The 17650-nt window shown below is 44.6% G+C and overlaps 1 protein-coding gene across 2 annotated transcripts in view; it reads right to left on the reverse strand.

Annotated features, from left to right (window-relative positions):
* The window catches only part of ACTN2 (actinin alpha 2), a 177080-nt gene that overhangs the window by 138454 nt on the left and 20976 nt on the right, over positions 1 to 17650 (reverse strand). The window lies entirely within an intron of this gene.

Raw genomic sequence — 17650 nt, forward strand, 5'->3', positions numbered from 1 at the left:
TGTTGTAATAAACACTGAGAAATTCACAGGAAGAATAAAATAAAAACTGAAAATGAAAGTTCCTATATATAGCAGATTGGATTAGAGAGCCAAGTTGTTACTGCAGAGGGGTGGGTGTGTGTGGGTGGGTGTGAGTGTGTGTGTGTGTGTGTGTTACTCCAGGGTGGTTTCTCAGTTTTCTCAGGAGATACATTTTGAGGGGAAAAAAAGAGAGCATCAAAATTGCTGCCACTGACAATAATGGGAGCTCCTCCACTGCAGCAGTGTTCCAGCCTGCAGATATTCCAACATCAAGCAGCAGTAAATAAATATAGGCCCAAGAGCTCCTGGAGAGAAATAAAGTGTGTGTGTGCGTGAGTGCATGTGCATGTGCAGACAGGCCCATAGGCAGAGAAGAGGGCGTTAATGGAGCATTTACAGTGGTTGCACCTGCACACTCCAAATGCATTTTTTTTTCAGCCTAGCACTCTCAAAAGTCTCCTTCATATCCCTTTTTATGACGGCTGCTATTCTGAAAGAGTTGAATACTGCTAGTCACTTTCTCAGCAACCAAAAGGCCAGGGTGTGAGTCAAGCCCTGTATGAAAGAAAATCATTAATTCCCATCCTGTTGTTTACCAGAACATGCATCGTCTCTCCTCTTTCACAGAAAAAGAAGTTGGAAAGCAACCATTTTTTTGTCCGATTCTAAGTATGGAATGAAATTCTAGACTACACTTCCCCAACATTTTATATGCCAGAGACCGCTACTGACCTTCCTTAAAGTACATGGACCAGTTGAAGCGCTGTTGAGTAGTGATGGAGGGGTCCCCCACAAAATTAAAGAGCGAGATGCCAGGATATGCTCCCTCCCCCACCAGGTCTTTCATCTCATGGATCTGCCCTGCAGCTGATCTGTGTCTTTTTTTTCATTATTATTTTAAAGTTGATCTTATTAAAAAAAAAAAAAAAACCCTCTCTCCCTATCTCCTCTCCCAGTAAGTCAACAGTATTGTCCTCAGAAAAAAACCCAAACCCTACCTCCTTCTCCCTCCCAGCCAGCCACCAGCTGATCACTGAAAAAAAAAAAGATAAGAACATAAGAACATGCCATACTGGGTCAGATCAAGGGTCCATCAAGTCCAGTATCCTGTTTCCAACAGTGGCCAATCCAGGCTACAGGTACCTGTTTAAGTACCCAAAAACTAAGTCTATCCCATGTTGCTGTTGCTAGTAATAGCAGTGGCTATTTTCTAAGTCAACTTAATTAATAGCAGGTAATGGACTTCTCCTCCAAGAACTTATCCAATCCTTTTTTAAACCCAGCCTCACTAACTGCACTAACCACATCCTCTGGCAACAAATTCCAGAGTTTAATTGTGAATTGAGTGAAAAAGAACTTTCTCAGATTAGTTTTAAATGTGCCACATGCTAACTTCATGGAGTGCCCCCTAATCCTTCTATTATCCGAAAGAGTAAATAACCGAGTCACATCTACCCGTTCTAGACCTCTCATGATTTTAAACACCTCTATCATATCCCCCCTCAGCCCTCTCTTTCCTTCCCCTATCAGGTCAGCAGCCAGCGCCTCATTAAAAAAAAAAAGAAGACATTCTTCCCTTTCTCTCCATTCCCCTTATCAGCCAGCAGTATTACTATAATTAATACCACTGCCCCCTGGATGTTTTTTTCCAGTTGAGGGCCAGTCTCCAAGTTTGTTCTTTGTAAGGGGAACAACTGCAGCTGAATGTTAATGAGCCTGCATGAGACTGGTCGGACTTATTCCGCTCTCAGTCCCTGTGATGGCTCTTTCCGCTCCTGGCTTCTGTACAGGAGGTGAGACCTGAGAGCAGAGCAGAGCAGATGCTGATGCGGGTTCCGAGATGGGCCTCAGGGCTGAGCCAACTGGGGAAAAAAAAAAGGTCTGCAGGGTGGGGCTGGCGAAGGGCAGGATAGGAGAAATCTCTGCTGGCTGTAGTGCAGGGTGCAGTGCAGTATGTGCAACATCAGGATAGGTCTTGCTCCCTCCTCATCCTTCCGCAATCACCGTCACTCCCTGGACAGGCAGAAACACTGAGCTAGAGGCTGTGAATGCATTACCTTTTATTTCTAGCTATCATCATCATCATCATCATCATCAACATTGAATGCGGTCTGCGATACAAAATGTGCACATTGTCTCTGTGTGCAGCTACCTCCTCATCTGCTCCATGTTTCTAGATTGTGACCAATTTTTTTAATGTCTAAACCCAGGCTGCTGACACTTATGTGGTGCTCAAAACAATGATGTAGGAGGGACATTATTTGCTGATCTTACCTGGTTCTCTGTTATCTGGTTTGCTATTAATTAAGTTGACTTAGAAAACAGCCACTGCTATTACTAGCAGCAGTAGCATAGGATAGACTGTGGGGCGGATTTTAAAAGAGTTACGCGTAACCCTTAAACCCCCCCCCCCCCCCCCCCGCGTGCGCAAGCCCCGGGACACGCATATGTCCCAGGGCTCGCAAAAATGGGCGGGGCCGTGGGCAGGACCGCGTGTCCGGGGGTGTGGCCGAGTGCCCCGACACAGCAGCCTGTGTTGGGGCCTGCCGCGCCGGCAGACATCCAGCGCACACAAGTTAAGGCAGGCGTAACTCAACAAAATAAGGTAGGGGGGATTTAGGTAGGGCTGGGGGATGGGTCAGATAGGGGAAGGGAGGGAAAGGTGGGGGGGGACAAAAAAAAAGTTTCCTCCAAGGCCGCTCCGATTTCCGAGCGGCCTTGGAGGGAACGGGGAAAGCTATCGGGCCTCCCCTAGGGCTTGGCGCGCGCAAGGTGCACATGTGTGCACCCCCTTGCCCTCGCCGACCCCGGATTTTATAACATGTGCGCGCGGCAGCGCACACATGTTATAAAATCGGGTGTACATTTGTGCGTGCCGGGTAGCTTTGTCCTTTGGCATGAGCTGGCATACGTGTGTATATGTACGCCCTTGCGGATGGTTTCAAAGTTACCGTCCCCGTGTGTACCTTAAGTCAACGGAGGGTAAAATGACTTGCCAAAGGTCACAAGTAGCAGCAGTGGGATTTGAAACCTGGTACGCAGCATTCTGCTCTAACCACTAAACAACTCCTTCACTCCTTCTCCCTTGCCTCCCACTTTTGTCCCCTGGGGATGTGGGAGGCCGGTGGATGGAGGGAGTCTGTGTGGGGAGCGCACTCTCTTAGGGCTGGTGCCCTAGATGAGCCTTATAGTCTTTCGTTCCCCCTTTCCTCCCCTCGCCACACAAAAACTATAATTTTTTTTCCATTTTTAAATTTATTAACCACTTCCCCAACCTAAAAAGTGAGATTTTATATGAAAACGGGACATTCAAAGTACAATCTGAACATGTATATTATATTTACTTGTACTGCAATAAAGACTCTTAATAATAGTAGTTTAACAGGCTTAATAAACAGCCTTTTTCATAGTAATTTCACATGGTATTAGGCCTATATTTTACTGTCTGTTTGATTTTACTTTGTTTGTACACTGCTTTGGAGTTTTGAATTTAAATTAGGAAGGTGGTTTATACATTCTATTAAATAAAATAAAATATATAAATGGTAAAGTGCACTGGCTGTGGACTTGGACCACAGAAAGCCAGGAATAAACTGATATAGTAAGCCTTCCATATCATAATTGCCAGCACTCAAACAGTAACAACTCTACCTATGAAAAAGCAATGCTGCCAATATTACACCAGGTCCTAAACACCAATACACCTCCTTTAGGAAAAGAGAACAAGCCAGGCTGTTGTAAATCCCTAAACATATAAACTACAGACTAACAGAATACCTCACCTCAGTCACACATGCAAACCCTCACCAAATACAGAATAAAGAACCCATAAAATATAAATAGAAAGGTGCAGGCAATAGCTGAACTGGAAATCACAAGAAGCCAAACTCTGTATGCAATGCAAACATTGAATATAAACAAGAAATATAAAACATTAACTATACCAATAAAAAGAATGTCTAATCAGCTGATGAATAGATCATCCAATAATTAAATATATATTGCAAAAATGTTTAAAAAATTACCAAACACCAATACATTATTTCAAAACAGCAGACACATCACATCCAATGATTAAAAGTGCTCTGAAGAGCCTGAAAAAGTAGAATACAAAGAAAATAAAGTATAAATAAATAAATAAAACCCAGTAAGAATACAAAAAATCTCCCACTCTCCATACCTGGGAACTTTAGATTTACAGTTACCCTGAGATTCTTGAAGATTGGAGGACAGTGCAAAATCTTTAACCTCTCACACACACCAACAGGCACTCTCACTCACATGCACACACAGGCATTCTCTCTCACACACACACCAACAGGCACTCACACACACCAACAGGCACTCTCACTGACACACAGGCACTCTCTGACACTCACAGGGACTCTCTGACACAGTCTCTCTGAAAGTCTCTCACTTTCATACACCCACTCACTCTCACATAGCCAGTCTCTCTCTCTCTCACACACACTGGATCTCCTCATCCAATTATAATTCATCTCCCTACAGCAACATCTGAATTCTCAAATTGCTTTGTTTGTAAGTAAAGCGTTACAGACACTTTACTTACAAAGTACAATATTCATCATACTAAAAACAGTACTGCAGTTTAAGTGAGCACAGCTGTAATAATGCTTAACTGCTCAGTCAAGGACTTCTGCGCTACTGTGTAATATTTTTCAATTCTACTTTCTAAAGAATAGCTGAGAGTCAGCACATTCTTCACCTCCTGACATAACAGGAGTGAGGCCAAGTGGAATGTTAGCTCATGCCATTTGTTAGCATGTATCAATATTTAAATGTACAATGTCCACTGTTTACTATATGTAATAAAAAATATTAAACAACTGAAATTTCAAAATGGTAAATGAAGCTGTGGGTAGGATGAATCTGATTTAAAGATTTATCAGCAATAGGATCAGGGTCAATAATGTAGTTATTTACTAAAACGTAATTCCCCGCTTCACATTACAAAACTTCAAATGGTTACATTTAGTAAAGATGTGAATTGGAACCGGAATCGGTTCGGTTCCGATTCAAATCTTATAATTTTTATCGTCCGGCCCGATTGTTTTTTTGTTTATCGGCTGCGCCCGATCCGATAAACAAAAAACCCACCCTGACTCTTTAAAACTGACCCCTTAGCCTCCCCCACCCTCCCGACCCTCCCAAAAATGTTTTAAAATTACCTGGTGGTCCAGTGGGGGTGCGGGGAGCAATCTCCCGCTCTCAGGCCGTTGGCTGCGCTAATAAAAATGGCGCCGATGGCCCTTTGCCCTTACCATGTAACAGGGTATCCGTGCTATTGGCCGGCCCCTGTCACATGGTAGGAGCACTGGATGGCCGGTGCCATCTTTAAAAATGGCACGGTCCCGGGGCTTCCACTGGACCACCAGGTGATTTTAAAACGTTTTGGGGGGGGGGGGGTTTGAGAGAGTGGGGGAAGATAAGGGATTAGTTTTAAAGGGTCGGGGTGGGTTTAGGGATGTTTTGGTGTGCCGGTTTTCCCGCCCTCCCCCCAAATAACTCCCGTTAGTGGACACAAACCCGATTAATGATTTTTCACGATAAATCGGGGGGATTTCTATTGTATCGCACTCTTTAACGATTTTTGATGATTTAAAAAATATCGGACAATATTTTAAATCGTCAAAAATGATTCACATCCCTAACATTTAGAACAGCAAAATGGTAACTAAAACGAGCGCGCGGGCGCCCATATACATGAGCACATAGGCACGTGGCCACATATGCTGACATCTCATATCCTGCGCACAAGTATGTGCATGTCATTAAACAGGCCTCGCGCATGAATATGTGCTCCTAATTTTAAGAATGAATACGCTGGGAACAGTCAGCATTTACACACACAAGTGAGGAAACTTTAAAACATGCACACATGAAGGAGATGGCCAGTTTGACCAGTTCATCCACCAGTTTGCCCAGTCTATATCTAGGTCATCAAGACCCCCCCCTGGTTCTTTGGCCTGCACTCCCCCCAGTTTACCCAGATCCTCAAGCACTTCATACGTGGTAAAAATAGTTTTACCCAGACTTCCATCTGATCAATAGCAGAAGTAAATTTGTGCAGAAATGAACTGGAAACGTGGAATATACTACACGTGCGCATATCTCTTGGCCCTGCACCAGATTTTGTACTGGGTTCTTTTGATGGATCGGCTGGGAGGGCTGATCAATCATTCATCATGTAGAAAAAAGGTGTGGCTAGTATAGTCGCACCTGTATGGGCGCATTGCTGAGATGTGGTGGGCACCTCACATGGTAGCAGTTGTGGTGCTGTTGGATGCCTGCAGGCTGGGTGGCCTGGGGGGGTGGGCATCTTGCAGGGGACACTGCAGATGCTCACCAGGCACTGAGTTAAAGTTTTTGATATTGTTACATATTGTGTAATAAACATGGCTCGGAACTCTCAGGATTTCACCCTGAGACTTGGGGATTTTGCATCAGTTGCAGGGTCTCAGGGGAAACACTAGAAATCTCAGTGCCTCTCTGTATACAGTTCAGCCACTCCCCTTCATCAGTAAGCTTGCAGAGAACAGAAGTGGAGTGAGTCTGCAGCAGACACTGCAAGCAACATGTGGGGAGAAAATGGAGAGAGGCTGCAACACACAAAACTCAGTCTGCAGCTGCACTTAGTTAAGGGTAGAATGTGGATGCATAAGTTATGGAGCTGTGACTTATAAGGGGTGGAAGTAAAGAGTGTGCTGGGGCAGGGAGAGAGGAAGGGAAAGTTTTTTTAGGATCACCTCTGGAGGGGGGACAGGTGATGATGGTGGATAGAAGAAAGAGAGAGAAAACTGTGGGGGTGGGGGTGGAAGAAAGAAAGCTGGGGGGGGGGAGAGTGGAAGAGAGAAAGTGATACACATTAGTCCATGCCTACCCCCTCCCCCACCACCACTGCCATCTGCTAATCAATGGCAATCTCAGGGTAACCACAACTCAAAGTTCGCAGGTATGGTAATAAAGCCTCGGCCTTTTGATTCCAACAGTTCTCTTATTGATTTGTTGATTGTGTGGAGTTCATTCAGTGTGAAAGGAGAAGGTGAGAGTGGTCCGGTAATACTGGACACCCATATTCTCGACCTATTTCAAATTTGAGTTCTATATCCAAGCTTATTGCTGCTGCAATTAAGAGTATTTGGAGACTTGTAACCTGTAGAATAAGGAGCAGTATGAATTTAGAAAGAGTCACAGAACTGTGAAACTTTGTTGTAATCCTTATTAAATGAGATTTACTGAATTTTGGAATGTAAGAAAACTGGCATCTTTGTCCAGCTTGATATATCATCAGCCTTTGACACTATTTCTGATTGAAATCAACCATTATTACTGCGTTGCTAATTTTGTCACCGTCCCTAATTTCTGGTCAATAAAACGGAAAATGTCATAATGCCTCTATATCGCTCTATGGTGAGACCGCACCCGGAAAACTGTGTACAATTCTGGAAGCCACATCTCAAAAAAGATATAGTTGCGATGGAGAAGGTACAGAGAAGGGCAACCAAAATGATAAGGGGAATGGAACAACTCCCCTATGAGGAAAGGCTGAAGAGGTTAGGGCTGTTCAGCTTGGAGAAGAGACGGCTGAGGGGGGATATGATAGAGGTCTTTAAGATCATGAGAGGTCTTGAACGAGTAGATGTGAATTGGTTATTTACACTTTCGAATAATAGAAGGACTAGGGGGCATTCCATGAAGTTAGCAAGTAAAACATTTAAGTCTAATCGGAGAAAATTCTTTTTCACTCAACGCACAATAAAGCTCTGGAATTTGTTGCCAGAGGATTTGGTTAATGCAGTTAGTGTAGCTGGGTTCAAAAAAGGTTTGGATAAATTCTTGGAGGAGAAGTCCATTAACGGCTATTAATCAAATTTACTTAGGGAATAGCCACTGCTATTAATTGCATCAGAAGCATGCGATCTTCTTAAAGTTTGGGTAATTGTCAGGTTCTTGTGACCTGGTTTGGCCTCTGTTGGAAACAGGATGCTGGGCTTGATGGACCCTTGATATGACCCAGCATGGCAATTTCTTATGTTCTTATTGTCTGTCTGTTCATTCTGGCCAGGTGGACGATGTACACCCCTATTGTTATTCTATTCCCCTTCTCACTTGGAATTTCTATCCATAAAGATCCTATAGCTCATTTTGTTTCCTACAGAACTATTATCCTGTTTGACTCTATTGTCTCTTTAGCATACAGCTCCACCCGTCCACCAATTTGATTCATCCTATAATTGTGATATACTTTGTACCCTGGTATGGCAGTGTCCCAGTGTTTATCCTCCTTCCACTTATGACAGTAATATATTGTCCCTGTTTGCATTCTTAGCTGCCAAACAAGGAAAGCTTCTAGCTATTTTTATCACAACTGCCTGGTGGCTCTTCAAAAGCCCCACTGCATTCCAGATGGCAAGTGGACAACATGTGATAATGCAATCTAACCAGCTCTAAACTTTGGCTGGTCTTTCTGGAACTAAAGACAGATAAGTATTTTTTATTTTCATTTCACTTCAGGGATGACCCTGAAATAAATAAAGCATTTTTTTGCCTGACTCAAAAATCAGATGTGTGAAAAAGCATCAAGAACCCTAACTTCCAGACATCAAAGGATGACATCATTCCAGCAAGCAGAATCCTTGCTATTTCACACTCGCCATTCACATTCCATTTCTACAGACTTCTGACTCATATTTCTTTGCTTAACAGTTCCACAAATATACATCAGGCAATGCTTCAGAGCATGACTGGGTCTTTGAGATTAAGATAATATCGTCCAACAGCACAATATCCAGCCAAATCTCTAATCTTAAGGGATTAAAATAGATCTGGCCGAAATCCAAAAGAATTTCTTTGCACTGCTGCTGAAGCACAGTAGAATATATGAGTGTCATTCTTTACACTAACACTATATCCCAAGGTTTCAAACAAAAGAGAAAAAAGTTATATAATTATTAACCAGTAGCTTTACTATAATAAGTACATAAGAATCTGCCATACTGGGTCAGACCGAGGGTCCATCATCCCAGCAAGTATCCTGTTTCCAACAGTGGCCAATTCAGGCTACAGGTACCTGGCAAGTACCCAAACAGTAAAAACATCCCTGCGCTATTGTGCAGTCATAAATAGCAGCTATTACTTAAGCCTATTTGGTTAATAACAGTTTATGGATTTAGCCTCCAGGACCTTCTCCAAACCTTTTTTAAACCCAGCTATGCTAATTGTATTAACCACATCCTCCAACAACGAATTTCAAAGCTTAATTGGGCATCAAGTGAAAAATAATTTTCTCCCATTTGTTTTGAATGTGCTACTAACTTCATGGAGTGTCCTCTAGTCTTTGTATTTTTTGAAAGAGTAAATGACTGATTTATATTTACCAGTTCTATTCTACCGTACTCATGATTTTTTAGACCTCTATCATATCCCCCTCAGACTAATTTTCTCCAAGCTAAACAGCCCTAACCTTTTTAGCCTCGCTTCATAGGGAAGCCACTCCATTCCCTTTATTATTTTCATCGCACTTCTCTGTACCTTTTCCAATGCAACTATATCTTTCTTGATATGTGGCAACCAGAACTGCACACAATACTCCAGGTGCAGCCTCTCTATGAAGCAATATAGAGGTATCATGACATTAGCTGTTTCATTTTCCATTCCTTTCCTAATAATTCCTAACATTCTGTTTGCTTTTTTTGACCATTGTTGCAACCTGAACTAAAGATTTCATAATATTGTCCACTATGTCACCCAGGTCCTTTTCCTAGAAGGTAACTCCTAATATGGAACCTAACATCATGTAGCTAAAATGTGGATTACTTTTCCCCATGTGCATCACTTTGCACTTGTCCAAATTAAATGTCATCTGCCATTTATACCCACCCAGACTTCCAGTCTTACAAGGTCCTCCTGCAATTTTTCAGAATCTGCTTCCTTTTTTAAAAACTCTGAATAATTGTGTCCTTTGCAGATTTGATCATCTCACTCATTGTTCCCTTTTCCAGACCATTTATAAATATATTAAAAAGCACAGGACCCACTACACATCCCCGAGGCACTCCATTGTTTACCCTTCTCCACTGAGAAAACTGACCATTATTCTCTCATTCCTCTTTTTTTTTTTGAGCACATAGGGAAAATAACCCTTGCTGTAGTAACACAATGTTAGGTTCCATATTAGGAACTACCACCCAGGAAAAAGATCTAGGCATCATAGTGGATAATACTTTAAAATCGTCAGCTCAGTGTGCTGCAGCAGTCAAAAAAGCAAACAAAATGTTAGGAATTATTAGGAAGGGAATGGTTAATAAAACAGAAAATGTCATAAAGCCTCTGTATCGCTCCATGGTGAGACCACACCTTGAATACTGTGTACAATTCTGGTCGCCGCTGCTCAAAAAAGATATAATTGCGATGGAGAAGGTACAGAGAAGGGCAACCAAAATGATAAAGGGGATGGAACAGCTCCCCTGTGAGGAAAGGCTGAAGAGGTTAGGGCTGATCAGCTTGGAGAAGAGACAGCTGAGGGGGGATATGATAGAGGTCTTTAAGATCATGAGAGGTCTTGAACGAGTAGATGTGAATCGGTTATTTACACTTTCGGATAATAGAAGGACTAGGGGGCATTCCATGAAGTTAGCAAGTAGTACATTTAAGACTAATTGGAGAAAATTCTTCTTCACTCAACACACAATTAAGCTCTGGAATTTGTTGCCAGAGAATGTGGTTAGTGCAGTTAGTGTAGCTGGGTTCAAAAAAGGTTTGAATAAGTTCTTGGAGGAGAAGTCCATTAACTGCTATTAATCACTTAGGGGTAGATTTTAAAAGAAGCGCGATCAGCCTACTTTTGCTTGCGCATCAGACTCAAGCAAAAGTACGCTGGATTTTAGTAGATACGCGCGGAGCCGCGCGTATCCACTAAAATCCCTGGATCGGCGCGCGCAAGGCTATTGATTTTGTATAGCCGGCGCGCGCCGAGCCGCGCTGCCTAACCCGTTCCCTCCAAGGCCGCTCCAAAATCGGAGCGGCCTCGGAGGGAACTTTCCTTTGCCCTCCCCTCACCTTCCCCTCCCTTCCCCTACCTAACCCACCCGCCCGGCCCTGTCTAAACCATCCCCTTACCTTTGTCGGGGGATTTACGCCTCCCGGAGGGAGACGTAAATCCCCGCGCGCCAGCGGGCCTCCTGCGCGCCGGGCCGCGACCTGGGGGCGGGTACGGAGGGCACGGCCATGCCCCCGGACCGCCCCGGGCCGTAGCCACGCCCCCGTACCCGCCCCCAAAACGCTCCCGACACGCCCCCGAAACGCCGCGACGACCGGGCCCGCCCCCCCGACACGCCCCCCTCCGAAAACCCCGGGACGTACGCGAGTCCCGGGGTCTGCGCGCGCCGGTAGGCCTATGTAAAATAGGCTTACCGGCGCGCAGGGCCCTGCTCGCGTAAATCCGGGCGGATTTACGCGAGCAGGGCTCTTAAAATCCGCCCCTGAGGGAATAGCCACTGCTATTAATTGCATCAGTCACGAGCAGCTCCGTGCCCATGAGATATTATTGAGGCGATGTCCCGATAAGTATGCAATAAAACATTAGTGGGACGGAAAAGCAGCAGGGGAGAAGGGATTTTAAGAAAAATTGAAAAATTATAAAAAGTAAAAGATGTTGGTGAATTAAATAAAAATTAAAAAAAGACTAATAGACGGAGGCACATAAGAGGATTACCATTAATTGGTTACCCTCATAGACTTACCTCCGTACAAGATCACCTAGCAATTAATCCCCTATACATTAATTGCATCAGTGGCATGGGATCTTCTTGGTGTTTGGGTACTTGCCAGGTTCTTGTGGCCTGGTTTGGCCTCTGTTGGAAACAGGATGCTGGGCTTGATGGACCCTTGGTCTGACCCAGCATGGCAATTTCTTATGTTCCTGAACCAATTGCTCCATGAAGCAGGCATTTATTCCATATAGGAACTTTATTTATAAACCGTAAGATACATGTGTAAATCAGGAACCGTGAGCACATTTGTGCATGTAAAATGGGCGGGCCAGGGGCATTCCTGGGAGGGGTCAACATTTATGCAAGTATATCACTTTTTTCCAGCCTGCCAAAGTGGCACACGTAAGTCTTTTACTTGCATATATTTACTCCTGCTCAATAGCTGGTGTAAGTGGTCGTAAATATTTTAAAAATGAAAAAATTACTAGGTAGGGGGTCTGGGTGAAATGGGGGGGTGGGGGACTTCAAGCTTAAGAGTCAGAGGGGCTTCATGAGCTACAAATGGACTGGGTGAACTGGTAGATTAATAGGTAAAACTGGTTATTTCATTGCCGCATGCACGTTAGAAAAATCCCCTTACTTACGCATTAGAAAGCCGATTTATGGGAATTAAATACATCTAAATAATGCGAGTAAACTGTATCCACATATCCCTTTAAACTTTGAGGTATAAATAGTAGTTATATCATTTACACTCACTTATTCGATTAAAGTCCAACTTATCCGGCTAAGTATCGCCTTTCTCCTTAGGTGTAAGGATTCCTTTATTCAATAATCAATCCAAGGGTGACAAAGTTAAAATATGCCCATAAATTATGCCCAACTCAGGCCAAGTTTCGCCCTATAGCGGGGCTGCGTCAGGGGCTTCCAATTAAAATATAATTCACAAAATAATAGTTCCACCCGATGCCTACATTTATTTGCGAATTACTTTTTGAAAAGGAGCAGCGCCAATCAGTGGCGGCCAAGAAAGAAAAAAAGAGAGGCCGCTGCCAGAGCCCAGGCTGGTGGTGGCCAAAGAAAGAGAGAGAAGGCTGCTCGAGGCAGGCGTAACTTTGAGCGCGCCGGGCCAGCTGCCACACTCCATGGTCCGGTCCGGGGGCTGGTCCAGAGGCCATGGCCACGCCCCTGGAACGCCCCCGGGCCGAAACCACGCCCGCAGCTCCACCCCGGATGACGCGCTGGCCGCATCACGCCCCCGACACGCCCCCCGATGACGTGCGGATCGAGACACGCCCCGACACGCCCCCCCAGGAAAGCCCCGGGACATACGCGCCGAGCCTATGCAAAATAGGCTCGGCGCGCGCAGGGGGGTTTTTTAAGGGTTACGCGCATAACTTATGAGCGTAAACCTTTTAAAATCCGGTCCTTAGGGTATAGTTTCTGTGTAGGGATATATATAACATCTTGGCTTGTTGTTTTCCTTTTAAGAGGTGTAGTGATGTTTTAAGGGCTTGGTGTAATATTTGCCTTTTCATGCGTAGGGTTGTTTCTGTTTGAGTGTTAGCAGTTAGTGCTGTTTTAGTATGTAAGGTTTACTATGTTGTAACTGTAATTTAATTTACTTATGGCTTTCTGAGGGCCAAGCCCACACCCAGCACATTACAATATCCCTAATACCATATGAGTTCCAATCTTTGTTACTTTTTTGCAGGGTTTTCTGGTTGGCACCATAGCAGTGCATGTAAAGATAGTATACCTGTTGTGATATATTTACTTCATAAGACTGTACTTTAAATGCCCTTTTTCATGCAATTCATAATTTGTAATTTTCTTTTTCTTAAACCCTGGAGGAAGCAAGCAGTGGGGATCTCTTCTGGTCACCCATCCCCAGAGTAAGTAGGCAGATCAGAGCCTAGGGAGCCATAAAAGCTGGTAAACTGTGTAGCACACAGTCAGTGAGCATGTGCTGGAGTGGGGGAGGCCCTGAAAAGTGGAGGCAAGCTACTTGCATCAAAAGGGAAGGGGTGAGGCTTCTATCTGAGGTGGCTGGCTGAGCTCTGAGAGGGACATATTGAGCACCCGTTTTCCTAAGGTGTGACCATCTGCATTCCCTGTGCACCCGAAGCAATATTTAAATGAGAGAGAAAGTGGAGCAGAGTGCAAAGAGCACACTAAGGAGAAATGCACATTTCTGACGCTTAAGTTTATTGCATCTGGCATACAGACGTCTAAATTGTGCATTCCTAGCAAAAGTGCATCGCTTACATGAAATGACAGCAATCTGCAATACGTGTTGTTTACCACAAGGAAAGCAATCGCCCAGTTTTTTAAGGTATCCTTTAAGCTATTCAGCATGCTCTGCACCATTACTCCCTATATATACATTTCAACCCTACCCTACAAGGGGCACATTTATCGCAACACAGATGACCAAATTTTATATATTTCTTATGAGTCCCTGATTGAGAGTAAACTTTATTCCACCTCCAGAGCTGGAGTTAATTTTCCGCCCAGTCTTTGAGTGCACTTTCCTGCATCAGGCAGTAATAGCTAATGTCTTCATTTACATGGAATTTAAATGCCATGGGTGCTATCCGATACACTTTGGTTAGGGCATGCGTTTTAGACTCATTAATCTCCTTGTTGCATTGGATGCTATTATTGCACCCTCAAAACGTGGGCTCAACAGCGAGTAAACCCGTGTGCTAGGCTGGGGGCACCTTACTGCATTGGCCTGTCAATTTGTTCTGAAAAATGTTGGAGATCGTTGTTCTCAATTCTGCCAGGCTCCAGGACACATGATGTACTTTTCAATGATTATCTCTGTGTGCTTTTGGGAGCTGTTAGAAAGTACGTGCCGCACAGAGCACAAATGAGTCAGATATCCCATGGGCCGGTTTTGAAAAAAAAAATCCCCCGAGCTGATATTTTCCTGCAGCCCTCCCTGGGAGCAGATAATGCAGACATGGAAGAAGAGCGAGGGGAAGCTCTGAAAAAGCCCCATCAGTCCTCCACCGTTGCTGCTCCCTGCATTCAGCAAGTCACATCCAGTGCTAGGCTCACGCTTTCCCTGTCTCACTCAACCTGGGGACTCAAAGGAGAAGGCTCAAGCAGGGGAAGATACGGCAGGGCAGGGTGCACTGTGTGTGCAGCACAGCGTGGGCCCCACTATTCAGGCCTTACGTGCTGCCTATTAATTACCATACTCTGGACTCAGGCTATAGTTAGGAAGGTGAGATATGATTATTACACATGAACTGAGAAAGGAGCTCCTTCAAATTTAACAGCCATGTAAAAAGCTGCAATTAATCAAGAAATAAACTAAGCTAAACTTTTGTTGCTGTGAGATGGTGAGAGCAGAGCCCAGATGGTGACTTTTCCGTCACACACCTGATCAGGTTTGAAGGCACACTGGTTGGGAAACCCTGATTTTAATAAGCACGGGGATGGTAACTTTTAAACAGCCGCGCGGGCACACACGCGCGCACGTTTTCCGGCTCGCGTCCAGAGGTGCGTCCGTTTTATAACACACGTGCGTATAGGCGCACGTTATAAAATAGCCTAGACAGGCGTACAATTTTAAAGGTTCGTGTGCATGTGCGCTTAAATGCCGCTTCTACCGTGGAAGTGGGGGGATTTTGTAAGGGATGCGTGCCAACACCATTCACCGTTTTCCAAGTTCATTCCCACTTCACCCACTTAAGGGGTAGGACTTCCAAACCACCCTAATTTAATAGCCACCCTTCTCCCCCGTTAGCCCTGACCCTTAGAGCCCTGCTGACTAGCCTAGATTTTTTTGTTTTAATACTTCTACGCCATCCATGACAGAAGTAAATTTACGTGGCAGGGGACCCCAGCAGGCGCAAGGACACGTATTTATGCGCACATTTCTTGGCCGGGCCATGACCTGCCCCCACCCCTTTTTCAAAACTTTTCATTTGTGCGCATAGCAGGAGATACGCGCGTACACAGGTGGCTTTTAAAATCCACTCACACTCCGGCCCGACTTGTGTGCATTTCTCTTGGCTTTGGTGCACGCAGGGCTTTTAAAATTCACCTTTTAGTGTTGCAGCTGATGTAATTCTCCTCGCCCCATAATCTCTTTCCTTTCACGTCTCCCCCCCACACACACTTCTCCATCTCCTTCCATCTCTCCCTTGTCACTCACCTCTGCCTCCTCTGCCTCCTCCGCCCCTTATCCCTCTTCATTGTCATCCTCACTCTGCTCCCTCCCCTCCCCAGCCTGACCCAAAAATCTCTCTGCTTCTTCCTGCCTCTCCTCAACCCTCCTCTCCCCTCTCTGCTTCTTCCTGCCTCTCCCTTCCCCAGCCCAATCCTAGCACTCCTCCCCCACCATAGGTGGGCCACTGCACTCTTTCCCCCTTCCTATCTCTCAGGGTGCTGTTAAGTCCGGCTCATAGCAAGCTTCACCCACCCCAGTAGCCTCCTCTATCCTCCAGTCCATGCAGGCCTGCAAGAATGTGTCCTGCTGGCCCAGAGGGCCAAGTTGCTGGGTCTCTGTCTGCTGCCTGTGGGCACAAAAGTGCCGAGCTGCTGTAACAACCTCATGTGTTCCAATGCTGTGCATGCACTATGGAGCCAAACAAACGTACACCAATATATATATATATATATATATATATATATATATATATATAGGAGATACCATACAGGAGCAATTGGGAGTCATCGATAAAGCTGCTTTTGGTTGCAAGCAATTTCTGCTTGGGCCAAAATCATGAATAAACTTTATGATACTACGGGACAGGAAGGAGCTGCAACAGGGCTTCCCAAACCTGTCCTGGTTACCCCATCGCCAGGCAGGTTTTCAAGATATCCAAAATGAATATGCACAACATAAGCTTGCATGCACTGAGTCTTCCATGCATGCAAATTTATCTCATGCATATTCAAGGTAGATAGCCTGTAAACCCAACTGGGTGCAGGGGTCACCAGGACAGGCGTGAGAAGCTTCGATATACGCAGTGAGGGGGGGGGGGGGGTAAAACCAGAACTGGATCAACCTGTCCTGAGAGGGCAAAAAAATAATAAAGTCAAACGGAGCCAGTTGGCAGCCCCTAGCTCCAAAAGCAAACTGATAGCACAAGATGAACTTTGTGAGCAGCAGCAGCTGGGAATTCAATGGGTCCAAAAACACAGCAGCTGACCTATAACAGCATATTTTGTAACCAGGAATAAAAGAAACTCGGGTGATGGATGGCTTTAGCCTTGCCATTTGGCAATGTGGCCTACAGTGTATTTTTTAAATTCATTTTTTATTTTACTGGGGAGTAAATATGCAGGAGACAGATGCTAGATGCTCAGCAGGTAGTCTTTATTGTTCAGGTTTTTAATAATTGAACAATTTGCCAGCAGTGATGTCTGGCTTGAAAATTAATTCTGCTTTTTGATATTAGCTGCTTCATCTGGTGGGGGGAGGGGGGAGGTTTGTTTACTATGCAGAGACACGGTTGCCTTGACGTGTCACAATATTTAATTTTACACTCTGGTATATAAACCCTTCCATGGACAGGATATACCGGTGTAGTGTGATGGTTTATAATGCAGGAAAAGTTTCTAACAGCAATCTTTAACTGTTGAGATTTAAAAATCTCAAGTTATTTTTGGCGCTTTTTAACCAGGGCTGAGAGCGCCAGAATGGTGATTCAATCTGTCTCATCTGTCTGGGGTCAGGATAACTTCCGTCAAGATGAATGAGCAGGTCCAAACTTGGAAAGAAGAAGGAGCCATAAGCCTGGCACCTAGTCTACTGCAATTGACCTGGATCCTGTAAGGATGAGATCATTTTCAACAGGGTCAAAGTTGAAAAGCACTAAAAACAAAAAAGATTCCAAGCATAAGCACAGTTTTGACTTCCTTCCGTGTTTGTTTTT

The sequence above is a fragment of the Rhinatrema bivittatum genome, chromosome 3, assembly GCF_901001135.1.
Source record: "Rhinatrema bivittatum chromosome 3, aRhiBiv1.1, whole genome shotgun sequence".
NCBI lineage: Eukaryota > Metazoa > Chordata > Amphibia > Gymnophiona > Rhinatrematidae > Rhinatrema > Rhinatrema bivittatum.